This window comes from Anomaloglossus baeobatrachus, chromosome 6, assembly GCF_048569485.1.
Source record: "Anomaloglossus baeobatrachus isolate aAnoBae1 chromosome 6, aAnoBae1.hap1, whole genome shotgun sequence".
In the NCBI taxonomy this organism is placed as follows: domain Eukaryota; kingdom Metazoa; phylum Chordata; class Amphibia; order Anura; family Aromobatidae; genus Anomaloglossus; species Anomaloglossus baeobatrachus.
The window spans coordinates 413,671,885-413,696,535 of NC_134358.1; the positions used below are offsets into that span (position 1 = coordinate 413,671,885).

At 44.8% G+C, this 24,651-nt stretch overlaps 1 protein-coding gene across 4 annotated transcripts in view; it reads right to left on the reverse strand.

The window, feature by feature from the left end:
* Positions 1-24,651, reverse strand: part of COA1 (cytochrome c oxidase assembly factor 1) — a 119,613-nt gene that overhangs the window by 87,289 nt on the left and 7,673 nt on the right. Inside the window, exon 3 of one of the 4 annotated variants that reach the window (XM_075316605.1) lies at positions 15,188-15,263. The exons of the other annotated variants lie outside the window; for them this stretch is intronic. The gene's annotated coding sequence lies outside the window, so the exon portion shown is untranslated. The remainder of the gene's footprint in view (positions 1-15,187; positions 15,264-24,651) is intronic. 4 annotated transcript variants of the gene reach the window in all.

A 24,651-nucleotide genomic window follows, 5' to 3' on the forward strand; every position in this document is an offset into this window, starting at 1 on the left:
AATGTTTCTGACAAAAGTTTCTTTTTATATATTAACTAAATCATATCACTCTGCAAAACTGTCATTTTCAGCCATCAGACAATCAGTGTTAAGAAATGCACATTAACATTTTATGCTGAAGGCAAAATTACGGGTCTCAAGTAGAAGCCCTCTGAACAGCTTTCTGTTCATAGCTGCGGTCTACAGGCTTCAGTTATTCTCTAAATGACTGGCATCGCAAACAGAACCTAAACCACAGCAGTCTCCAATTCTCAACACCAGCTAGCAAGTACTTATACAAGAATGTAGATGGCCAAACATACATATAATTTGATATTGGGCATAAAATATTTGAGTCATGAAAAAACAGTGGTGAGTCACAAGAGACCACTTCCCGTAGATGAAGTATATGCTTCCATCCCAATGTGACTCAGGCTACATAGCAGATTTATATGCTGATAATACAGCGTATCACTTACCCTCACAATCGTTTTTACTTCCTTTTAAACAAAGTCAAAATTAGATCTCCACACGCAAAACTCAATTACAGCCTTTAGGCACAAAAAGCAATAGATATAACATGGAAGACTGTGTGCAACACTTCAGATAATGTTTGTGTTACAGTTACAGTCATGGCTGAAAGTGTTGGCACGCTTGAAATTGTTCCAGGAAATAAAGTATTTCTCCCAGAAAATGATTGCAATTACACATGTTTTCTTATACACATGTTTATTTCATTTCTATGTATTGGAACAACACAAACAAAGAGAGAAAAAAACGCAAATTAGACATAATTTCACACAAAACCACAAACATGTACCAGACAAAATTGTTGGCTCCCTCAACTTAATATTTGTTTGCACACCCTTTGGAATCAATCGCTTCCTATAACCATCAGCAAGCTTCTTCCACCTCTCAACTGGAATTTTGGACTCTTTTGCAAACTGCTCCAGGTCTCCCATATTTAAAGGTGACTTCTCTTAAAAGCAATACTAAGATCTCTCCACAGCTGTTCAATGGGATTTAGATCCGGAATCATTTCTGGGCACTTCAGAAATTTTCAGATAAAAACAATCATTGCCAGAGGCAGCAAAATAACCCCAAAACATCTTTGAATCTAAACCATATTTGACTGTAAGTACTGTTATGTTCTTTGTAGGCCTCATTCTTTTTTCAGTAAATAGTAGACTGATGTGCTTTACCAAAAAGCTCTATCTTAGTCTCATTTGTCCACAAGACGCTTTCCCAGAAGGATTTTGGCATACTCACGTACATTTTGGCAAACTGCAGTCCAGCTTTCTTATGTCTCTGTTTCAGCAGTGGGGTCCTCCTGGGCCTCCTGCCATAGCGTTTGATTTTATTCAAATGTCAACGGATAGTTCGCGCTGACACTGATGCACCCTGAGCCTGCAGGACAGCTTCTTGGAACTTAATTGGGGTTGCTTATCCACCATCCGGACTATCCTGCGTTGAAACCTTTCATTAATTTTTCTCTGCCATCTATGTCCAGGGAGATTAGCTACAGCACTGTGGGTTGTAAACTTGATTATGTTGTGCACTGTGGATAAAGGAATATCAATCTCTCTAGAGATGGACTTGTGACCTTCAAATTGTTGATATTTTCAACAGTTTTGGTTCTCAAGTTTTCAGACAGTTATTTTCACCTCTCTCTCTTCTCCAAGCTTAGTGAGACACACACAGACACACAATGTAAAGACTGAGTCAACCTCTCCCCTTTTTATCTAGTTTCAAGTATGATTTTCATATTGCCCATATCTGTTACTTACCACAGGTGAGTTTGAACAAGTATCACATGCTTGAAAATACTTGTTTACCCAAAATTTTAGAAAGGTACCAACAATTTTGTCTGGCCCGTGTTTAAGGCTTTGCGTGAAATTATGTCCAATTTGCTTTTTTCCTCAGTTTTTTTTTGTGTTGTTCCAATACACACAGATGAAATAATTGTGTGTATAACAAAACATCTGTAATTGTAATAATTTTCTGGGGAAGATACTTCATTTTCTGGAACAATTTCAAGGGTGCCAACACTTTCAGCCATGACTGTATATACATATACTTTAAGTGACGATCTTCTAATTTACTATACGTTAGGCTTAATAAAAATATAAGAAGTGTACTTATAACTATGTGAATTGTAGGTGCAGCATTTATTGCACAACACATCTTTACCACTTCACTTTCAGCAATGTTCTAATTGGAGTCATACAGCATGACTAAAGAGCTGGTAAAAGGTTATACGGGGCTGCTGCCCTCACTGATCATTGTTAAGGTTTCTTCAATGCTGTTCCATACTAAAGCAATGAATGACAATCAAAGTATCCACCCTACCTACCCAGAAATCGCAAAGGTTACAGTAACTGTTACTTGTGAAAGGGGTATAGTCAAGTGTGGAAGTGACCCCCTATCCATGGAATAGTAAATAACCTCCCGAACACTGGGACCCCCACCAGTCTTGAGAACCGGGGCTCTGAATAGCTCCTTGTAAACAGAGCTAAGCTCAATCATGCACTCTGCTGCTACATCTATTCTTAATGGGATTAACGGAAATAGCCGAATGCTGGTCCATAGCACTTCCATAAAAATACCAAAAAAGATATTTGTGACAGGATGAAATTAATCATGACAATTAGTACAAGATGTTTTACATTTTTTTGAATACACTGATTAAAGGGAACCCTGTCAGATCCCTGGTGCACTTAGACCTGTGAGGAGTTGTGGGTGCATATCTAGAATCCCTGCCTAGCAGCATCCAGTAGCATAGATAAAGAGATCTTTAGAAAAAGTATTTTTAAAGATTGTTTATGAGATGCTAATGAGGACTGTGACGAATCGCAGGAACGTTAGTTCCCTGTCTAGTCGGCCCACTTTGCAGGTTATCACGCCCTTGTGGGTGTGATAACATGCGTTACAATGCCCAGCATCATGGCATCGTGATACAAAGCTGTGCAATCATGCTCACGGCTTTGTACCCGTCAGCTTTCAGCTTCTTTGATGCCAGGTGTATGTGTCCCAGCTTCAAATACACTCACTGCCCATGATGAGTCGCCTGCACTTCCGCTCCTGCGCACTACTCAGAAGCCGGGTGTATGTGTACCGGCTTTAGAGAGGAGTAGTGCGCATGACTGGATGCGCGGACAACTTTTGATCATGGGCAGTGAGCATCTTTGAAGCCAGGGTGTTTGGTTGGATGTACTTCTTACCAAGGATAATTTTTAGTTCTGCATAAAAATGCAAGACCCTCTGTACTAGGCCTGTAAACTATAGATTCTGTAGGTGCTGAGGGTGTCATGATCCAAGCTCAGGAGGTCAGGAGAACCTCCGTAATTGTGGTAGAATGACGACCTGGACAACGGATACAAACTAAGTTTTGCATTTTTCAAACTTTGTACATTAATGAGCCTGACAGGCTGGATAAAAAATCACTAATCGGGAATACGCAGAGGAGAATTTCACAAACCAGACATGGGATCAGCAGCCGTAATGAGGATTAAGAAGTATAATATATTTCTGTGCTTTAGTCAATTGACTTTGCATTTTCTGTTTCCAGACCTAAGCCTTGTAATTCTGTCTGGCTGGATCAGGGAAATCTCCAGGCATGATTTCCCAAGCATAAAAGTGAACGCGCCCAAATACTTTTATAGAAAAGACTAGAGAGGTAAATGCACACTTAATTTAGCCTAAAAAGTGTGCAAACCAGGTATTATTCTTAACAATAAGCCCAAGGTGTGTGGCTGCATAGGTGACTATAGGTCTAGGGCTTTGCCTTTCACACAATGCTACTTGGACTTCATTCATCGTTTATTGAAACTAAATGGAGTGTGCTTTAAAGCTTTGTGCTGCAGGCCTCTGTGCTGCGGAGGACACTGGCTGCGATTACCTGGCACCTGGTATTCTTTCCTCTTTTCGGTAGTTGCAGATGATCAATGACATGAAAAGGAGAATATCCTAAATGCAAACATGCTACCTATTTGCTTCTACACATGAAAGCAGCACATTACAGGCCAGTCTTCATTGTATATTAGACATGTCAAAGTCACGCATATCAATGCAATGAAAGCTCTGGAAATCTGTACATAATATACATAACTTTCAGTAACAATTTTTCAAAACCATATAGCAAATTTATTTAAAAAAAAAAAAACATACAAAAAAACAGAATAGTCGGGATCAGAAGGAATAAAGGCAAAGCGTCCCACTTTTGACCTGGTGATATGTCCTCTTTAAGATCTCTCACCAGTGAATTTCCATATTGTTGATACATTTTAAGAAAAATTTGAGGGGCTATTACCATCTTCTAAACATGAGAAAAGTACCCAGTTTCCCCAAAAATAAGACCTACCCTGAAAATAAGCCCTAGTTGCAAATCCATGAGGAGGTGTCCAAGCAGGTAAAAAAGTTAAAGAATACAGCAGGACTCTTCCTCAATGAAAACAGACATCCCCAAAAGAAAGCAGACCTCCATCCAGAAAAAAAAAATGCTTTCACCCAACTCCAAACAATTACAGCTGGCAAGTGCCAATAGTGGATGGACTCTCACACAGAGACCTGCATCGCTGTCCGGTCATTCGCCATTCCAGCTACATTGCACTACAGCTGTTACAAACAGGTCGGGTACCAGTATCACATTCGGCTTTTCGCCGGTTTGACGGATGCGGCACACTCCAGCACAGTATGATACAGTACAGTGGCAGCGCCGCAACTTCCGGGTCACATGCTCCGGTCACATGACAGCATGTGACCGGCGCTTGTTGCGCTGCCAGTGTACTCTATACACTGTACTGGCATGCGCTGCATCCGTCAAACCGGCGAAAAGCCGTATGTACACGGCCTTACAGTCAACATGGGGAGCCAACCGCTGTAGAACGCAGGAGGACCTGACAGCAGCACAGATCTGTATGTGAGAGCCCATTCACTTGCCAACTCTAATTGCTTGGGTCTGGTAAGTGCGATTCTATAGGGTATAAAGAATAACAAATTTAAGTCAGTAATTTCAGCCATTGTAAATATGGTATGCAGCCACCACTATAGGATAAGATAAGAAACTGTGCATTTGAACCAGTAATCAGATTAATACAAAATGTAGATGTTCCAGAAAGTGATTACATGGTTATATTTGAATAAATTTTGAGTTTTGTTCAAGAATAAATGTGGATTGTTGTTTATGGGAAAATATAAACATCCCTTGAAAATGAGTTCTAGAGCAAAAAATAATATAAGTTCTTGGAGCAAAAAATAATAAGAGACACCATCTTTATTTTCAGGGAACTACAGGCATGTGCATATTTGGGCCATGTTCATATGAGCTAATCTACGCATAGGAGTATGCAGTAGTGCTATTCACAGCCACAACACAATCTATACAGGTGTGCACCTTCCAGTGTGCCGTGCCCCCTTCAATCAGCAGGTTGAGGAGATCCGAGTTAACGAAACTTTAATGATAGGATAGGTCATCATTATCAAAGGACATTGACTGGATATGCCATAAATGTTTGATGAATGCAGGTCCCACAATATAAGGAAATTACAGAAAAGACGACAAGTGTGTGTCACTGGTTTAACCTGTTTTTGCAATTTTTAGTTTAAAAGGTCTGTTCACAACTCAGACAACCCCTTCTCAGTCATCATGTTTGCCCCCGTTGAGATGACGCTTGTATTCACCACTGATGCCGACACCATTTTAGCAGTGTCAGCACTCACTCTCCTAGGACTCACATGACATTGTTACGTCACATGAGCCCTGTGTCCCATCAAGGCTGCTTAAAGGGAATCTGTCACCAGGTTTTTGCTCCCCCATCTGAGAGCAGCATAATGTAGAGACAAAGACCCAGATTCCAACACTGTGTCACTTAATGAGTCGTTTGCTGTAATTTTGATAAAAATCAATGTTTTCTCTGCTGCAGATCTAGCATTTATACAGAGGTCATGAATATGCTGGACAACCTGGCAGCACGCCAAGTAGTCCTATAATGATAATCTACTGCTGACTAAACAGCTCAGTAAGTGAAACACCGCTGGAATCAGGATCTCTGCCCCTACATTATACTGCTCTTAGATTAGATGGCAAGAACCTGGTGACAGGATCTCTTTAACTCTCCCCATCTTTGGAAATATGGAACAAGAGAAAGTAAGTGAGGAAGTGAATGGCCCAGTAAACGTCCAGACCTAAATCCCATTGAGAATCTGTGACAAGACTTAAAAATTGGTCTTCACAGACGCTTTCCATCCGATCTCACTGAGCTGGAGCTATTTTGCAAGGAAGGAGCAAACACTTCACTCTCTAGATGTGCAAAGCTGGTAGAGACATTGCCCAAAAAACTAGCAGCAGTAATTGCAGTGACTGGTGGTCCTACAAAGTATTGATAAGGAGGGGCTAAATACAAAAGGTCACAATTTTTGGACTTCTATTTTTTAATTATTTAGAAAACCATGTATCATTTCTAGAGATGGGCAAATAGTTAAATATTCGGGTTCGTTCGGATTATGCTATCCGAATACTGAGTACTATTCCAGTATCCGTCATGAATAATGAAGCTAATGCAAGTCAATGGAGACCACAAACATTTTTCTTCAAGTTTTCCCAGAAAAATGCTCAGGTTCCTCCTTGACTTGTATCATATTTTCTATGTTGTAATGATATATCACATACAATCCAAATACAATATATTTAAGTTTGTGGTTGTGATATGAAAACGTGTGGTGAATCTGGATGGTAACTGATGTAGAAGCCCATTTGTCCTTAGTAATTACTGTGCTCAACATCTATATGTAAAGGGAACATTAGAGACATTGGACTTCATTAATCAAGATTAACAGTAAAGACTGTCCTTGTTGGCAATATCAACTGATCAAAGCTCAACTACTATTTCTTTCGAGAAAAGATTAAGAAATGAAAGCTGCCCTTTTGTGGTTGCTATATATAATAAAGACAGTAAATAAAGTGTGTGCTAGGACATCATACATGGCCTGATTTTTATAATGTCTTAGGGATAGATTTCCTTTTTAGCTCTTCACAAGTTAAGATTATATTAGGTTTTAAAGGCATTTTCTGAGACATTGAATAGGTTGTCTCATTTGAGACATATATGGCATATTGCAAATGTTGGAGCTGTCACAGAAATAACAGTGCATGACGAGGGCTTCTTCTTGAGATAAATAGAGAACCCAGTGGTAGGAACTCTGAAAAGAGCCACTCAATGTTTGTAGCACCTATAGAAAGAAATGAATAGGGCTGTGCATGCACAGCCACCTCCACATTGCACATTTATCGAGCATTTATAGCATATTTTTTCTAAAAAAAACCCTTTTCAATCTTAAAGGGTAAGTCTTCTGTTAAAAGTCTGCAGCTACTATTTGTGACTGAAGACCTCTGATTCCTTACAGAGTGCGCACCAGACACTGTCAAGATTCTGTGGTATTGCTGGGAAGAGCGGTTGGTCATGTTACCGCAAGATGTTTCCCAGTTCATCTCCGCACCTTGAGACGACTTGGGAAACATCCCCTCCAATTCGGAATTAGAGACCTTTGCAATATGGTGGTGACATTCCAGGCGGTACTGGTTGCACAATTTAATTCAAGACGTCAACAGAATGCTCTTCTGCTCTGTTGGAACAAGTTGGTGCAGTCACTGGATGGTCTTGATCAGCAGTCACCAGTATCTCGTATGGTGGCTAATTTCAGTCCTGTTAGCTCCATTCAGTGGCAAGTCTTGACAACAAGCCCCAGTCTCCTTGGATGGGGGAAATCTTCCTGCATTTGTCCATGCAGGGATCCTGGGACAATCAGAAAAGGCTCCTCCAGATCAATGTATTGGAGCTCAGAGCCATCTGTAAGGCGCTTCTGCATTGGCAGCATCTGCTCTCAGTTTACCAGTTTGGATTCAATTGGACAATAACACTGTCTTAGCTTATTTCAATCATCAGGGGATAACAGAGTTTAGCCACTATAACAGAGGTCACAAGAAATTTGGAGTGGGCAGAGAAGAGACTACCAGTAATCTCAGTAGTTCACATTCCAGGGGGATAGACAACTGGCAGCAGACTTCTTACGCCGTCAGTGAGTAGCTCCAGATGAATGGGCACTTCATCTGGAGGTGTACAGGCAGATCTGCCTTTTGTGGGGCTCCATGAAGGTCGATCTAATGGTGTACAGCTTAACCACAAGATACTCAGGTATGTTGCCAGATTGTGAGATCCTCAGGCAATAATGGTAGACACATTGGCAATTACTTGTTCCCATTTCTTTCTGCCTTACCTTTTTCTTCCTTTTGCCCTTCTGCCCAGGTTTCTCAAGAAGATCACAACAGAAGGGATTCCAGTCATCCTTGTCGCACCAGACTAGCTTCAAAGAGCTTAAAATGTGCTCGTGATCAACCTCATGGCAGTTGCTCCTTGGACCCACCCTGACAGTCTGGATCTTCTTTCCCAGGGTCTGTTCTTCTATTAAAATTGACAGTTGCTCAGTTTAATGGCATAGCTGATAAGGTCAAGCACATCTGGCTATACCAGTTGTAAAACTATGATTAGGGCACGAAAGCCTTTCTCGTTGTGTATCTATCATTGTACTTGGAAGGCCTTCTTTCGTAGGTGTGAGTCTATTAACGTTACTCCGATATCCATTTCCTTACTGGTACTTCTCTCCTTTTTGCAGTCGGGGCTAGAGTATGGGATGGCACTCAGTTCCATCAAGATACAAGTGTCCACCTTGTCTGTAATGTTTCAAAGGGATTTGCCTTCTAAACCACAGGTCACAACCCTTCTTCAGGGTAGCACACGCTAAAGCACCGAATTGTCCTCCCCTCGTTCCTTGGGATATTAATCTTGTTTTAGAGAGCCTTTGTTCTTCACCTTTTGAGCCCATTGGGGAGAGCTTTACACTGCGTCTTTCCTTATAAGGTAGCCTTTTTTGTAGCCATCACCTCCATCCAGAGAGTATCTGAGCTGGCGGCTCTCATCAGTCGAGCTCCTTACCTTATTCTGCACCAGGATAAAATAATGATGAGGCCAGTTTCGTTCTCCATCCCTAAGGTGGTTTCAGCTATTCACCTTTACAAGGACATTGTAATTACCTTTCTTTTGCCCTTTACCTTCTCGTCCGAGGGAGAACACTTTACTCTGCACAGATTGGAGATCATCATGGCTGTATGTTGTTTTTTAGCGGCCACTACTTTCAGATAGTCAGACTCATTTCTCATACCAGAAAGCCTGGTAGAGGATTGACTGTATAGAAGGTGATGATCACCCACTGGATTAGATTGGCCATTGTTGGGACCTATAAAGCAAGCGACACTACTCCTTCATTCACGATTAAGGTTCAGTCTACACAGGCAGTAGGGGCTTCCTGGGCGATTCGCCACCAGGAATTGGTTCTGCAATTCTGTTAAGCAGTGCCTAAGTCATCAGTGCATACCTTTTCTAAGTTCTACAGGGTCCACACCTTTGAGTTGGCTGACACATGTCTTGGCAGGAAGATACTGCAGGCAACAGTTGCCCAAGCGACATCTTGAGAAGGAGTGGAGAATGTCTGTGGTAACAGTATAATATTTTATTTTTTCCCAACCTAGGGACAGCTTAGAGACGTCCCATGGTAGAGAAGAAAGTGGTTTGTAAAGTCTAGTATGTTGGCTTATACCAAGTCACATAATACAGAACCAAGCTGATCTGTCAACAAGTAACTCCAATAATGATGTCATCAGATGCTCACAAGAACATCATGTCTCCAGAGGTAAGCCTTACAGTAAGATTCACACAAACAGGTTGAACCAGTGTCATCCACTTGTCGTTTCTTCTGTAATTGCCCTTTAATGTGGCTGCTTCAGCAAAAATGAGGAAAAATCAAAGATGCCTGTGGCAGTTACAGTACGTGAATGGTTACACGGCACATGTACAATGCAGGGAATACGACAACCTGCGACAGAACATTTTCTGCTTTAATATTTTAGGGGTTTTTTTTATCACGAGGTCAATTGTATTTTACAGGTCGTTACCATAGTGGCGCTGCAAATAGTAATTATTGTAATTTTTTTTATTAGCCTAATTTTACTGCTTTTTTTTTATCTCTCTGGAGGACTTGAAAAGCATTACTGCCTACCGGTATTACACAGTCACAGTAGCTATAGGGCTGTGTCATGCAGACCCGCTGCTGATCTTATCGGTGCACACACAACGCAAAATATTATCATAATCAGAATGTACATCATAGAATAAGGAACAGAACGCCAAAACACACTTAGGATAGATAAAGGGAATCTGTCACCTGTATGACCGTTTTAAACTGTCACTATGGGCATACAGGTAATAGGAAGGTGAAAATAGTCTCACCTGTATGCCTCATAGCAGATGCCTTGTTCCAGAAATATCTTCTTATATCGCTGTATGCAAATGAGCCCTTCCAGGCTACTGGGCGTTTGCTGCCTGGAAGAAATCCCCGCCTCTGCACTTGATTACCCGGGATGTGTCCTCCTATTAGCATCACAGTATGTCTGTGATATTTTTTTCACGCTGCCTAATCTCGCGCATGAGCAGTAAATTTTTCTTCCTTAGTGTCAACTTCCGAGCTCATTCACCTCATTCAATGTACTGTGGATGGAGAAACCGGAAGTAGTGGTGACTCCCCCGCACATGTCAAAGGGGTGACAAATTCCCTTTAACGTGTCACTTACCAGGCTGATTGGTGCAGATTTAATAAAATCACTGTTTTCTCTCCTGCACATCTAGTAGTGCTCTGAACACTGAGCTCTGTATCACTTCCCCCACATCCCTTATTGGCAGCTTTATCAGTACACTGTACAAAAGCAATAAGCTGCTAATCAATGGTCAACAATAAAATTAAAAATCACTCTGATCTTTTCTGAGATAGGAGATGGCAGTTTTTACTGATGAGATTTTACATAGATAGAAGAATGAGAAGGAGGTGGAGCTCTGCCTCTAGCTCCTCCCTCTGCCGCTAGCTCCTCCCTCCATCATAGAATCTCATCAGCACCACCTGCCTATTTCCTATCTCAGTAATAGGAAAGTCTTTACTAATTACAGATTTTATCTCAGAATTGAGGATTTTGATAATGATTGATCAATTCTCAGGAAGAATGCAGCATAAAATATGCATTTTTTACTTGCATGTTTCCCCATGCATTGAAAAATGCTGAAAAAGTGTTGAATTGACAGTCATTTATTGCTGCGAGTCGGCTAGTGTAAAGGGTACATCCAGATTGTGCAATGCACAGAATTAAACGCTCGCCAACCAGTCATTTAATAGCTTATTTGGGTTGACTGCTCTTCAGAAGCCCACTGAACGATCTGTAATAGATCAGTCACTGCACATAGCCTGCCATTGGTCTCGGCAGCTCTAGTCTTGCTTACACAGGACGATGTGCTGTCGAAAACTATGTTATTTTGGGAAAACCAAAAGATCATTATACTTGATGAAGAAGCGTTTCACTTGTTCACTAGGTGACCAGCAGCGCATTGAGACTGATAGATTATCCTAGGAACACTGGTTCTCGATAATCCTGCAGAGTGAAGGATATGACCTCTGGTGACATTATTATAATATTGATACCCAATAATAGGGTTGGTACATCCATGATCAGATCTCATCAGCACTGTGACTCAATTCTATGGTGTCATAGGTTAAAATGGTTGTGTGATGCCCCCAATATTCAACTAATTGTGAGGGTCCGGCTGCTGCCTGTGAGAATCTGTTGTCACTAGAGAAAATTAAACAGAACAATATATGATGGCCATTCAATCACTGTGTCATCTACGTAATGCATGTACATCCCAGGTTCTTTACAGTAAGAGCTCAGAACCCAAACAACCTATTTAATACAACCTATAGCTGGATAAGTGGCAGAAAATGACCGTTTTAGTTGACAGTTATATATACATGACTGTATTCAGTAATCTCTACTTATGTTACATAATTAAGATTTATAATTTACCCTATTTAACATTCACTAGACTCCCCCCAGCCCCATACAAGAAACCCTCCGGAGATGGAGCATCCTGAATTCGTTCTACAGCATTATTAAATCCAGGAGGGAGAAAAATAAGGTGACTACTGACATCTAGTGGACAGTACACACAAGTCATCACAAAAAGGCAAGGATACCAGGTTTATAGCGTTTGTGGACATGACAGGTTCCCTTTAAGGCTCTGTTCATACCATGATTTATGGCCTCCATTTATTGTACAAATATACAAAGCTCCAACCTATGTGTGAAGAGCGTAGTAGTGATGGCTGAGCACTACCATGCTCGGGTGCTTGGTACTCGTTAAGAGCATTTGGATGCACGGGTGAGCGCGACTCGAACACGCAAGTATAGTGGAAGTCAAAAGGGATATTGAGGATTTTTCCATGAAATCTTCTGGAAAATCACTATCGGCTGCCAGCAGTCCCTGACACACTGCCTGATATCCGGCTCTGCAGGATATCCAATCACAAAGCTGCAAATACATGCTTCAGGAAATAAAACTCTTTGAAAAATTTCCAGGAACTAGAAAACTTCTCAAGAAACTCCCCGAACTGAAGCAGTTTCCACTATGCTATTACAATCCGCATACCAAATGGAAACCGCCAGATTGGAGGTCAAAGAGAGCCCAAGGTTTCATATTTTAAAGTCCATGTGCCTCGTTCAAGCAAAAAGATATTTCCAGGGAACGTCTGAATATTGTTTTCCAGGAGTTCAAACAGGAGTCGCCAATGCAGTGCTGACCATAATGTAGTGTGAATGCTGCCTTATGCTGCCCAGAGAAAAGTAGAGAAAGGAGTCATTTAACACCTGCAGTGCCGCAATCAATTATATTTGTGGCAGCATCGAAAAAGAGTGGGAGCTGATTTATCAATTTGCTTACACCAGAAATTTAGCATAAACAACTAAACTAAGTTACAATATTTTACACAACTCAGCACTCGCGCAAAAATATTGCGACTTTAATGCTCTGTGCGCACTAGAAAATGGACTTTTCTTAAGAAAAATCCGCACCCTCTGGTAAAATACCACACCCGCGTTTTTGCTGCGGTTTTTCCGCAAGTTGGTCCCTGCGTTTTTTTTACCATTATCTATGGCAAAAACCGCAGGTACCTGCAGAAAAGAAGTGACATGCACGGAAATTCCGTATAAAAAAAACGCAGTGTGCGCACAGAATTTTATTATACCCATAGGTTTTGCTAGGGAATGACTGCAGAAATGTTAGACACATTTTCTGCAGCAAATCCACGGTAAATGCGCAGCGTGCGCACATAGCCATAGAGTTTACTCTTGAGTCCTGGTCATCTATGCCAAAAACATCTACCGTAATCAGAAACCGGCCTTATGGAGTCAGCTTCTTCATGACTCGCATTACTGAAAATCTTGTTTAGTATGTCGAGCTAGCAGCTTTATTTCAGCAGTGTCACTTTAGTGATTGGACTGATTTTCATCAGTGTGCGTAATCAGATTTTCATGTATTTTTGTCCATATACAGTGCCTACAAGTAGTATTCAACCCCCTGCAGATTTAGCAGGTTTACACATTAGAATTAACTTGGCATTGTGACATTTGGACTGTAGATCAGCCTGGAAGTGTGAAATGCACTGCAGCAAAAAAGAATGTTATTTCTTTTTTTATTTTTTTTTTTTAAATTGTGAAAAGTTTATTCAGAGGGTCATTTATTATTCAACCCCTCAAGCCACAAGAATTCTGTTTGGTTCCCCTAAAGTATTAAGAAGTATTTCAGGCACAAAGAACAATGAGCTTCACATGTTTGGATTAATTATCTCTTTTTCCAGCCTTTTCTGACTAATTAAGACCCTCCCCAAACTTGTGAACAGCACTCATACTTGGTCAACATGGGAAAGACAAAGGAGCATTCCAAGGCCATCAGAGACAAGATCGTGGAGGGTCACAAGGCTGGCAAGGGGTACAAAACCCTTTCCAAGGAGTTGGGCCTACCTGTCTCCACTGTTGGGAGCATCATCCGGAAGTGGAAGACTTATGGAACTACTGTTAGCCTTCCATGGCCTGGACAGCCTTTTAAAGTTTCCACCTGTGTCGAGGCCAGGCTTGTCCGAAGAGTCAAGGCTAACCCAAGGACAACAAGGAAGGAGCTCCGGGAAGATCTCATGGCAGTGGGGACATTGGTTTCAGTCAATACCATAAGTAACGTACTCCGCCGCAATGGTCTCCGTTCCAGACGAGCCCGTAAGGTACCTTTACTTTCAAAGCGTCATGTCAAGGCTCGTTGATGAGACCAAGATCGAGATCTTTGGTGCCAACCACACATGTGACTTTTGGAGACTGGATGGCATTGCATACGACCCCAAGAATACCATCCCTTCAGTCAAGCATGGTGGTGGCAGCAGCATCATGCTGTGGGGCTGTTTCTCAGCCAAGGGGCCTGGCCATCTGGTCCGCATCCATGGGAAGATGGATAGCTGGCCTACCTGGAGATTTTGGCCAAGAACCTCCACTCCTCCATCAAGGATCTTAAGATGGGTCGTCATTTCATCTTCCAACAAGACAACAACCCAAAGCACACAGCCAAGAAAACCAAGGCCTGGTTCAAGAGGGAAAAAATCAAGGTGTTGCAGTGGCCTAGTCAGTCTCCTGACCTTAACCCAATTGAAAACTTGTGGAAGGAGCTCAAGATTAAAGTCCACATGAGACACCCAAAGAACCTAGATAACTTAGAGAAGATCTGCATGGAGGAGTGGGCCAAGATAACTCCAGAGACCTGTGCCGGCCTGATCAGGTCTTATAAAAGACGATTATTAGCTGTAATTGCAAACAAGGGTTATTCCACAAAATATTAAACTTAGGGGTTGAATAATAATTGACCCACACTTTTATGTTGAAAATATATTAAAATTTAACTGAGCAACATAACTTGTTGGTTTGTAAGATTTATGCATCTGTTAATAAATCCTGCTCTTGTTTGAAGTTTGCAGGCTCTAACTTATTTGCATCTTATCAAACCTGCTAAATCTGCAGGGGGTTGAATACTACTTGATTTAATTACCAGTGCTGCACCCATTTTTCTTGTATGAAAAAAATAAATATATATATATATATATATATATATATACATACATACACACACACTCACATATATTTTCAAACTGTTACCACCGATTATACAATACCAAATGCACAGCCCTCATATGACAGGCAGGTGGCGTCCATGTGACGTCTGTATTTTTTTTATAGACTCACTGATTTGATGGGTGAGTTTGCGCTATGATTCAAAACTGAATGTCTCTGGATTTTTTTTGCAGATACTGTACGTGGTCTGTTAAAAAAAATAAGCACCCATGTGAACAGCCCTCTAGACTATGATAGGTGCATGTTCATTTAGTTATTTTTTTATGGAAAAACGTGGATGGTCTCAGGTAGAGAAATAAATATATAAAAAGTGTGATCCTTGATCAGACCCAGCTGATATACTGAAACAAGGCCTAAGTGGAAGACACCAGGTGCAGGGCACTAAGGTTGTGTCTACGCTAGCAGTGGTTATGCCATTGTTTCCCTGCACAATCACTTAAGGCCCCGTCACACTAAGCAACATCGCTAGCAACATCGCTGCTAACGAACAACTTTTGTGACGTAGCAGCGATGTTGCTAGTGATGTTGCTTAGTGTGACATCCAGCAACAACCTGGCCCCTGCTGTGAGGTCGTTGGTTGTTGCTGAATGTCCTGGACCATTTTTTAGTTGTTGCTGTCCCGCTGTGAAGCACAGATCACTGTGTGTGACAGCGAGACAGCAACAACTAAATGTGCAGGCAGCAGGAGCCGGCTTCTGCGGACGCTGGTAACCACGGTAAACATCGGGTAACCAAGAAGCCCTGTCCTTGGTTACCCGATATTTACCTTCGTTACCAGCCTCCTCCGCTCTCACTGCCAGTGGCGGCTCCTGCTTCTTGCACGTGTAGCAGAGTACACATCGGGTAATTAACCCCATGTGTACTGTAGCTAGGAGAGCAGGGAGCCAGCGCTAAGCGGTGTGCGTTGCTCCCTGCTCTGTGCACATGTAGCTGCAGCACACATCGGGTAATTAACCCGATGTGTGCTGTAACTAGGAGAGCAGGGAGCCAGCGCTAAGCGGTGTGCGCTGCTCCCTGCTCTCTGCACGTGTAGCTGCGTGCGCTGGTAACCAAGGTAAATATCGGGTTGGTTACCCGATATTTACCTTAGTTACCAAGCGCAGCATCTTCCACGTGGCGCTGCTGGCTGGGACACTGGTTGCTGGTGAGCTCACCAGCAACTCGTGTAGCCACGCTCCAGCGATCCCTGCCAGGTCAGGTTGCTGGTGGGATCGCTGGAGCGTCGCAGTGTGACATCTCACCAGCAACCTCCTAGCAACTTACCAGCGATCCCTATCAGGTTGGATCGTTGTTGGGATCGCTGGTAAGTTGTTTAGTGTGACTGGGCCTTTAGGGCAGGGCAAGACCACAACCTACCTGCAATGTAACTCAGCCACACATTGTCACGGGGTGTGACGAGGTAACTTGGAATAGGGGCACCTACACTGGCCCTAGGGCTAGGATGGCCCCAGCTGTCCTGGTTTCCAAAGATACATCTACTGGTGATGATATTTGGGCCGCCTTCCTAAGCCCATCTCCTGAATATCCCTCGCCTATATTCCAGGGAGAGTCAGGACAGGAGTGGTTTATCCCACACAAATAGAAAGGGAAAAACAAAACTCAAACTCACTGCGCACACACTCACACACATAAGACAATATGTGCTCAGGAGGAACAGACAACAAGGATAGTTCCACAACACACCAAAAACACACAGGAGATCACCGGAACTAGATCACCACAGAACAAGGACCAGTATCACAAACTAAGCTATAATTGTTGTGTGGAAACAGGCTCCACCATCTTTTAAAAAGTGGGGGTGACTGTGATAGGTCTCCAGTAGCCTTTGACCCCAGCAGCAAACCACAGGCTGGCAGAAATTTAACTCCTGCTAGACTGATCACTAATAAGCACACAACTGGTTGACGCCCAAGTCTGACTGAGCAAGTCAAAACCACCAGGGAAAACATAGTGTGACGGGTCCAACTCTGCGATGTGAACAGGGTCAGAAGTTGCCATGACACTCGGTGAGTTTAGAGCTGAATATTGTGTGAAACAAATGTTTCCAAATGTGTTGGATTTTCTTTTGCAGGTCACTCACTTGGACTAGACTTCACTACAAGCTAATGAGACGGTGACTTATCTGTGATTTGGCCATTGCATGACAACAAGCCACACAAAATCTGAATCTTGCAAAGACTCAGCTGTTTTGTCTGCAAGACAGAGGGTCTGATGAAACTGAACTTGTAGGGGAAACACAGTTGTATGGAGTGTGCAGGGAGAGAGTGGAAAGCCGGCAGTGGCAGAGTGGCCATGTTTAAAGCCAAATCAAGCCTGCTGCATGTGAACACAAACTAAGGGGTACTTTGCACGCTGAGACATCGCTTCTGCGATCTCGTCGGGGTCAAATCGAAAGTGACGCACATCCGGCGCCGGTAACGACGTCGCAACGTGTAAAGCCTAGAAGCACCGATAAACGATCGCAAAAGTGTCGAAAATCGGTGATCTGTTTAATGTTGGTCATTTCCATAATTTCGCTGCAGCGACAGGTACGATGTTGTTCCTCGTTCCTGCGGCAGCACACATCGCTGTGTATAAAGCCGCAGGAGCAAGGAACTTCTCCTTACCTGCCTCCACCAGCTATGCGGAAGGAAGGAGGTGGGCGGAATGTTTACGTTCCGCTCATCTCCGCCCCTCCGCTTCTATTGGCTGCCTGCCGTGTAATATCGCTGTGACGCCGCACGACCCACCCCTTAGGAAGGAAGCGGGTCGCCGGCTAGAGCGACGTCGCAGGGCAGGTATGTGCGTGTGAAGCTACCATAGCGATACTGTTCGCTACGGCAGCTATCACAAGATATCGCATCTGTGAAGGGGACTATCACGCTCGGCATCGCTACAATCGGCTAGCGATGTTGCAGCGTGCAAAGTACCCCTAAGGGTGAGGCCACACAGTAGGGTTACATTTCTGCTAACATCATGGCCCATTGCTGCACAATACTGTTTCACCATCATGCACTCATTGGCCCATAGTGGATGTACCCAGCTTTGGCCATGCAGCCACCACCCCATCTGGCTATACCTTTAGGCTGGGGCCACACGGGGACTACTGTGATCCTCGCATGACACTCGGCTCACACTGGCAGCACAGCGGGAGCCGAGTGTCATGCGAGTGTCACTGTAATTGAGATCCGATTTTGCCATCGGACCACAGCTGCGGGGGGCGAGCCAGCAGGGGCGGGCCAGCGCTGAGGAGGGGAGGGCCAGCGCTGCGGAGGGGAGGGAGGGATTTATCGCATTCCACTCGCTCCGATTTTCATGCCGTGTGTCTAAAGGCCCCGTCACACACAGAGATAAATCTTTGGCAGATCTGTGGTTGCAGTGAAATCATGGATATATTGTTCCATTTGTACACAGCCACAAACCTGGCACTGATTGTCCACAATTTCACTGCAACCACAGATCTGCCGCAGATTTATCTCTGTGTGTAACAGGGCCTTTAGGCCTTAAAGCGTAACCGTTCATGACTGAATAGTACACATGAAAAAAACAACTTTGTAATATATCTTATCAGACAAATTTCCTTCCTTGATCAGTCATTATCAAAATTCTCAATTCTGAGGTAAAATCTGTATTCAGGGAAGACTTTCCCATTACTGAGATAGGAGATGGCAGCAGTTACTGAGGAGATTCTATGTAGATAGAAGAGGGAGGGAGCAGAGTTCTGCCTCTAGCTCCTCCCATCATGATAGAATCTCATCAATATCTGCGATCTCCTATCTCAGTAATGGGAAAGTCTTCACTGAATACAGATTTAACCTCAGAATTGAGAATTTTGATAAGGACTGATCAAGGAAGGAAATTTGTCTGATAAGATATATTACAAAGTTGTTTATTTTCATGTGTATTATTCATTTATAAAATAAACATTAAAACGACGGTTATGCTTTAAGGGGGTGGCACCTTGAGCAGAGGCATTAGGCCTAAGCCACACGGCGAGAAAAACAGTGTGAGTGGAGTGCGATAAAACATCGCATTCCCCTCGGACCAATTCTAGCCTGTGTGTCAGCACACATGAGCGATTATTTTCTCAGCCCTAATCGGACTGAGAAAACAATCGCAGCATGCTGCAATTGTAAGCCGAGACTCTTTCTCTCGCACCCATTCAAGTGAATGGGACGAGAGAAAAATCGCACTGCACTCGCGGTACACCGGTGTACCGCGAGTGCAGTGCGAGAATGGCAATAGCCGGCTACGCAGGAGAGAGGAAGAGAAATCCCTCCCTCCCCTCCTGAGTGCCGGCCCGCCCCCCGCAGCTGAGGTCTGCTCGCACTAGCGGACCTCAGTTGCAAGGACAAACGCATGACACTCGGCTCTGCTGTACTGCCAGCACTAGCCGAGTGTCATGCAAGTGGATCGCAATAGTCCCCGTGTGGCCCCAGCCTTAAAGTGAACCTGTTAGGTGCAATATGCAGCTAGATCCACGAGCAGTTCTGGGTGTATATTGCTAATCCCTGCCTAACTGTCCCTGCATACACTGGCATAGATAAAGAGATCTTCAGAAAAAGTATTTCTAAAGATCTTTTATTGTATGCTAATGAGTGACTGCACTCACCTCTCCGGCTGCCATCGCGTCCGATGCTGGATTTTGGCTCAGTGCGCATGACCCTGGAGTTTGGGTCATGCGCACTACTTCAGTTTGAAGCTAGGACACGTACAACCGGCTTCATAGTGTGCATGACCGAAGCTCTGGGGTCATGCGCACTGAGCCGAAATCCCCGTTCAGATGCGATTGTGGCACCCCAGGGTTGCCACAGTAACAACACAAAGGGTTAACTCCCCACACACAACACCAAGACCTCCTGGCCAGAAGGGGGAGACCAAGCTGCTTCCCTGTACATTCTGCTGGGGGGGAGGAAATGGTCAGAAGTAGTTTCAGTTTGGAAGTTGAGTGCAGAGAGTGCAGTTGAGTGGAGCTGCAGCTCGGTGCAGAGCAGAGCACTGAGGAGACAGGATCTCTGTAGGTTGGAAGCTGGCTTTAGCTCACCTCAGGATCCACTGACCAATTCCAGGCCTAGCTGAGGGTCTGAGGAAAGGAGACAGATTACACAGAGAACATTCCTGGGAGGCAGAGCATTGCTGAGCTCATCCCCAGTGGAGCACACAGAACGGATGCTGGATCCGAGACTGCAGGTTACATGCTGCACAGTTACCACCAGAGAAGTGAAGATTCCAGATCTTTCACCTGTACCACAGACACAAGCAACAAACGCAGAGTTCAGGAACATACTAGTAAGGACTCGAGTTGCCTGTCAGGTCGGTACCGAGGAGCACAGAGCCAGCTGCATAGTTCACGCAGCAGCAGGGCCACAGACACACAGTGCAGGCAAGGAAGCCAAAACGGCCCGGCTGGGTGGGAGAAACCCTGAACCCCTCACAGACTCCGTGGACAGTACTCTGCTGAATAACATCATCAGTAAAAGACAAAGAAACTGCAAAACCGTGAGTCTGCCTGTTTATTGTGCTCGTGTCCTGCACTCCCCCCATAGACTAACATACTGCCCCGGGGAAAAGGCTCTACCCGTGGGGAGCCGTCCCATCTCAAGCTGCCTTCCATCACCCCGGAGGTTCTGCAGCAGCGGTGGTCATCTCTGATCACATTCCACGGGTGGCGTCACGAACATAACCCCCCTTTTTATTGTGGAACCAGGGAGCACAGACCGGGTCACGACACCGTGATCCCCTTTCCAGAAGCGACCCCTTGGCCCGGTTCTGGGTATCCCCTTAACCCCTGGCGACACAACTTTGGCGTCACGAACAGGATGCGGACTGGACCCGGCTGCAACCCGGGTGACGTGCGCCTGTAAAGACTTGTTGCATCGCATAAAAGACTTGCACTGTGAATTGTTGCAACAAAGAACGGACTTTAAACTTTGCAAACATACCTGGAAAAATCCAAAAACATCATTGGTAAAATTTTCCAGGCGCCATCTTTAATCGCGCCATTAGCTGCTACGCGCGGGAAAACATCGCGCCTAAACTAAGACTCCGCCCACGGCTTGCAGAGGAGGTGCGCTCGGTGCTGCGACCCGAACGAAAACGCAGAAAAGTGTCCCAGGCTTGCTGTCAAGAAGACTGGTGAAATTAACTAAGGGGGCGCAAAGATGTCGCAGCAGGGAGACGCTATTGTGCCCGGCGGTGCAGCGGCACCTATCATGCCGTTCCTGATGCCGTACACCCCGGGTGCAGTGTGGCTGCCGCAGTACTCAGGTGAGCCCAACACACTTAATGACTTTATCGGAAAGCTAAAAATCTACTACAGCATGTACCCCCTGACAGAAGCTCAGCGTGTTGGTATGCTTATGGGACAGTTAACTGGCAATGCCCAGCGGGAGGCTACATCCTGGCCGGACGATGCAAAGGACACTGTAGAGCATATAATAGCTGGACTAAAAGCAGCTTTTGAATCCACTGCTGGCAGCCGGGCTAAAATGAGGTTCTTTGGATGCAAGCAAAAACCTGGAGAGAGCGCAAGGGACTTTGCCTTAAACTTGCAGGAGGCGCTCAGAGCACTTAAATTAGCAGAACCTGCCTTAGCCCCTGGAGCAGATAAGCTGCTGATAGACCAATTCCTGGATGGACTCTCATCCCCTTCCCACCGGGGACAACTGAGCATGATGGTGATCCAGGATCCAGGACTAACATTTGCCCAGCTAAAGGATAGAGCCATCCGCCTCCAGCAGGTGGAGGAGCCGCAGGATATAGACTCTGTTCAACACCTTACAGTGGCACCCCAGCAGCCAGTAGTGCCGGTGACATCGGCCATGTCAGCGGCTGCTGCTAACCACCTGGAGTCGATCACTAATGAGGCTCTACATCAAAAGCTTGAAGCCCTTACAGACACTGTTGCTTCCATGGCTAGAATCGTCCAGGAGCTGCGTGGATTCAAGTCTGCACCCAAGATTGAGCTGGCGACCAGCAAGGAGGATGTCCCATGGATGAGGCCTAGGAGATACCAAGCGACGAGAGGACGACCCAGCGACCGCTACCAGCCGGATGGACAGCCCATTTGCCGCCGTTGCAATGAGCCAGGTCACTTTGCCCGTGAATGTGCTTTAAATGGGGATCCCCTGGGGAGGCGGGCCGCTCCTCAGGAATGAACTCTCAAGGTCCTTCACCCTGGCACGACAAGTATGTGGGGGGACGTCCAGTCATCCCCATCGTGCTGGATGGCATTCCGCTCAACGCCTTGCTGGACACTGGTTCCCAAATATCATCAATTCCGCATGTCCTTTATAAGAGGTACTGGGCTGATTCAGACGTTAGCAGTGGTCCATCTAATGTTGCATTGAATATATGGGCTAGCAATGGTGAATTAGTACCACAGGTTGGTTTCAGAGAAATGACCATTAAGATTGGGAGAGTAGAATTGCAGAATCAGGGTATTATCATTGTTGATGTTGACCGACGAGAACGTGAACCAACTATGCTGCTAGGAATGAATGTAATTGAAAATTGTTTTGCAGAGGTAATTACTGTCTTGCAGCAGATCGTCGAGACTGCCAAACCTGGGCAACAGAGACTCCTGCAGAAGGAAATTAAAGCCTTGATGCTGAAGCAGCAGGTAGAAATGTCAGGAGGTGAAATTGGCAGTGCAAGGGTAAGTGACCCAATACCTATTGTAATTCCTCCCAAAACAGAAATGCTGGTCTGGTGTAGAGCCGCAATAGGCATCAGAGGGCGAGACTATCAGGCCCTTGTAGAACCTGTGTACTCAGACAGTAGGCCCACTGTATTGACGGCCAGAGGAATAGTTGAGGTACACAGGGGAAGAGTGCCAATACGCCTTCTAAATTGTGGGGAAGATGAAGTCACCCTACCTAAGTATGCTACCATGGCTAAGCTATATACGGTTGATAACAACGCCATCACCACCGTTGAGCCCTTGAAGCCGTCAGATCAGGCGGAAGACAATGGCTCAGAGGGAAAGCTGGAGGATTGGTGCCAAAAGCTACATGTAGGCACCGATTCTACACCCTCCCATCAAAAGCATGGAGTATACAGGGTAGTGAAAGAATATGAACAAATATTCAGCAAACACCCATTAGACTTTGGGCAGATCAAAGGGGTAGAGCACACTATACCCACAGGTAACCATCCACCAATAAAGGAGAGGTATAGACCAGTACCACCGGCTCACTACCAATGCGCCAAAGACATGCTCAAAGAAATGAAAGAAGCAGGGGTAATAAGAGACAGTTGTAGCCCCTGGGCAGCCCCACTAGTGCTAGTTAAGAAAAAAGACGGGACCATGAGGATGTGTGTAGACTACAGACGGATCAACCGCATTACACACAAGGATGCATACCCATTACCTAGGATAGAAGAGTCATTGGCTGCATTAAAATCCGCTACTTACTTTTCCACCCTAGATCTGACTAGTGGGTATTGGCAAGTTCCTGTGGCAGAGGCTGATAAGGAGAAGACAGCATTCACCACGCCGATGGGCCTCTGTGAGTTCAATTGTATGCCGTTTGGACTCTGCAACGCACCTGGAACCTTCCAGCGAATGATGGAGTGCTGCCTAGGACATAAGAACTTTGAAACTGTCCTCCTGTACCTGGATGACGTCATAGTCTACTCCAAGACCTATGAACAGCATCTACAAGACCTGGCAGAAGTGTTTGAAGCCTTATCCGGCTATGGCATGAAAATCAAGCCATCCAAGTGTCACCTTCTAAAGCCAAGGGTACAGTACCTGGGACATGTCGTGAGCTCAGAAGGGGTAGCACCAGATCCTGAAAAAGTTACCGTGATAAGAGATTGGCCGAGACCCACCAGCGTGAAAGAGGTGAGGCAATTCCTGGGACTGGTGGGCTACTATAGAAGATTTATAAAAGGGTTCACGAAGCTAGCAGCTCCCCTACAAGACATCCTGGTAGGACAGTCAAAGAAGTCTGCAGCCCGAAATCCTCCTTTCCAGTGGAGTGATGAGAGAGAAGAGTCCTTTAAGAAGTTGAAGTGGGCACTGACAGGAGAAGAGATCCTGGCATATCCAGATTACCATCAACCCTTCATTTTGTACACAGATGCCAGCAACGTAGGACTGGGAGCGGTATTGTCTCAAAAGCAGGAAGGCAAGGAGAAAGTTATTGCCTTTGCAAGCAGGAAGCTCCGGCCTACAGAAAGAAACCCAGAGAATTACAGCTCCTTCAAGTTAGAACTACTGGCAGTAGTTTGGGCTGTAACAGAGCGTTTCAAACACTACCTGGCAGCTGCAGAATTTACCATCTTTACTGACAACAATCCGTTGACCCACCTGGACTCTGCAAAACTAGGTGCGCTGGAACAGCGATGGATAGCCCGACTGTCAAACTACAACTTTGTCATCAAGTACAGGGCAGGCCACAAGAATGGGAATGCAGATGCCTTATCCCGGATGCCACACTCGGGGAACGTGGAAGAGGAACCGGAGGGACTGGAAGAAATTGAGCTGCCGGCCTTTCACCGTCCTAAGGTGGGACAGTACCAACCGAGTGTCTACCAAAAACAACAGCAGGCAACTCTCAACCCATTAGCACACCACGGATGGGCTGACA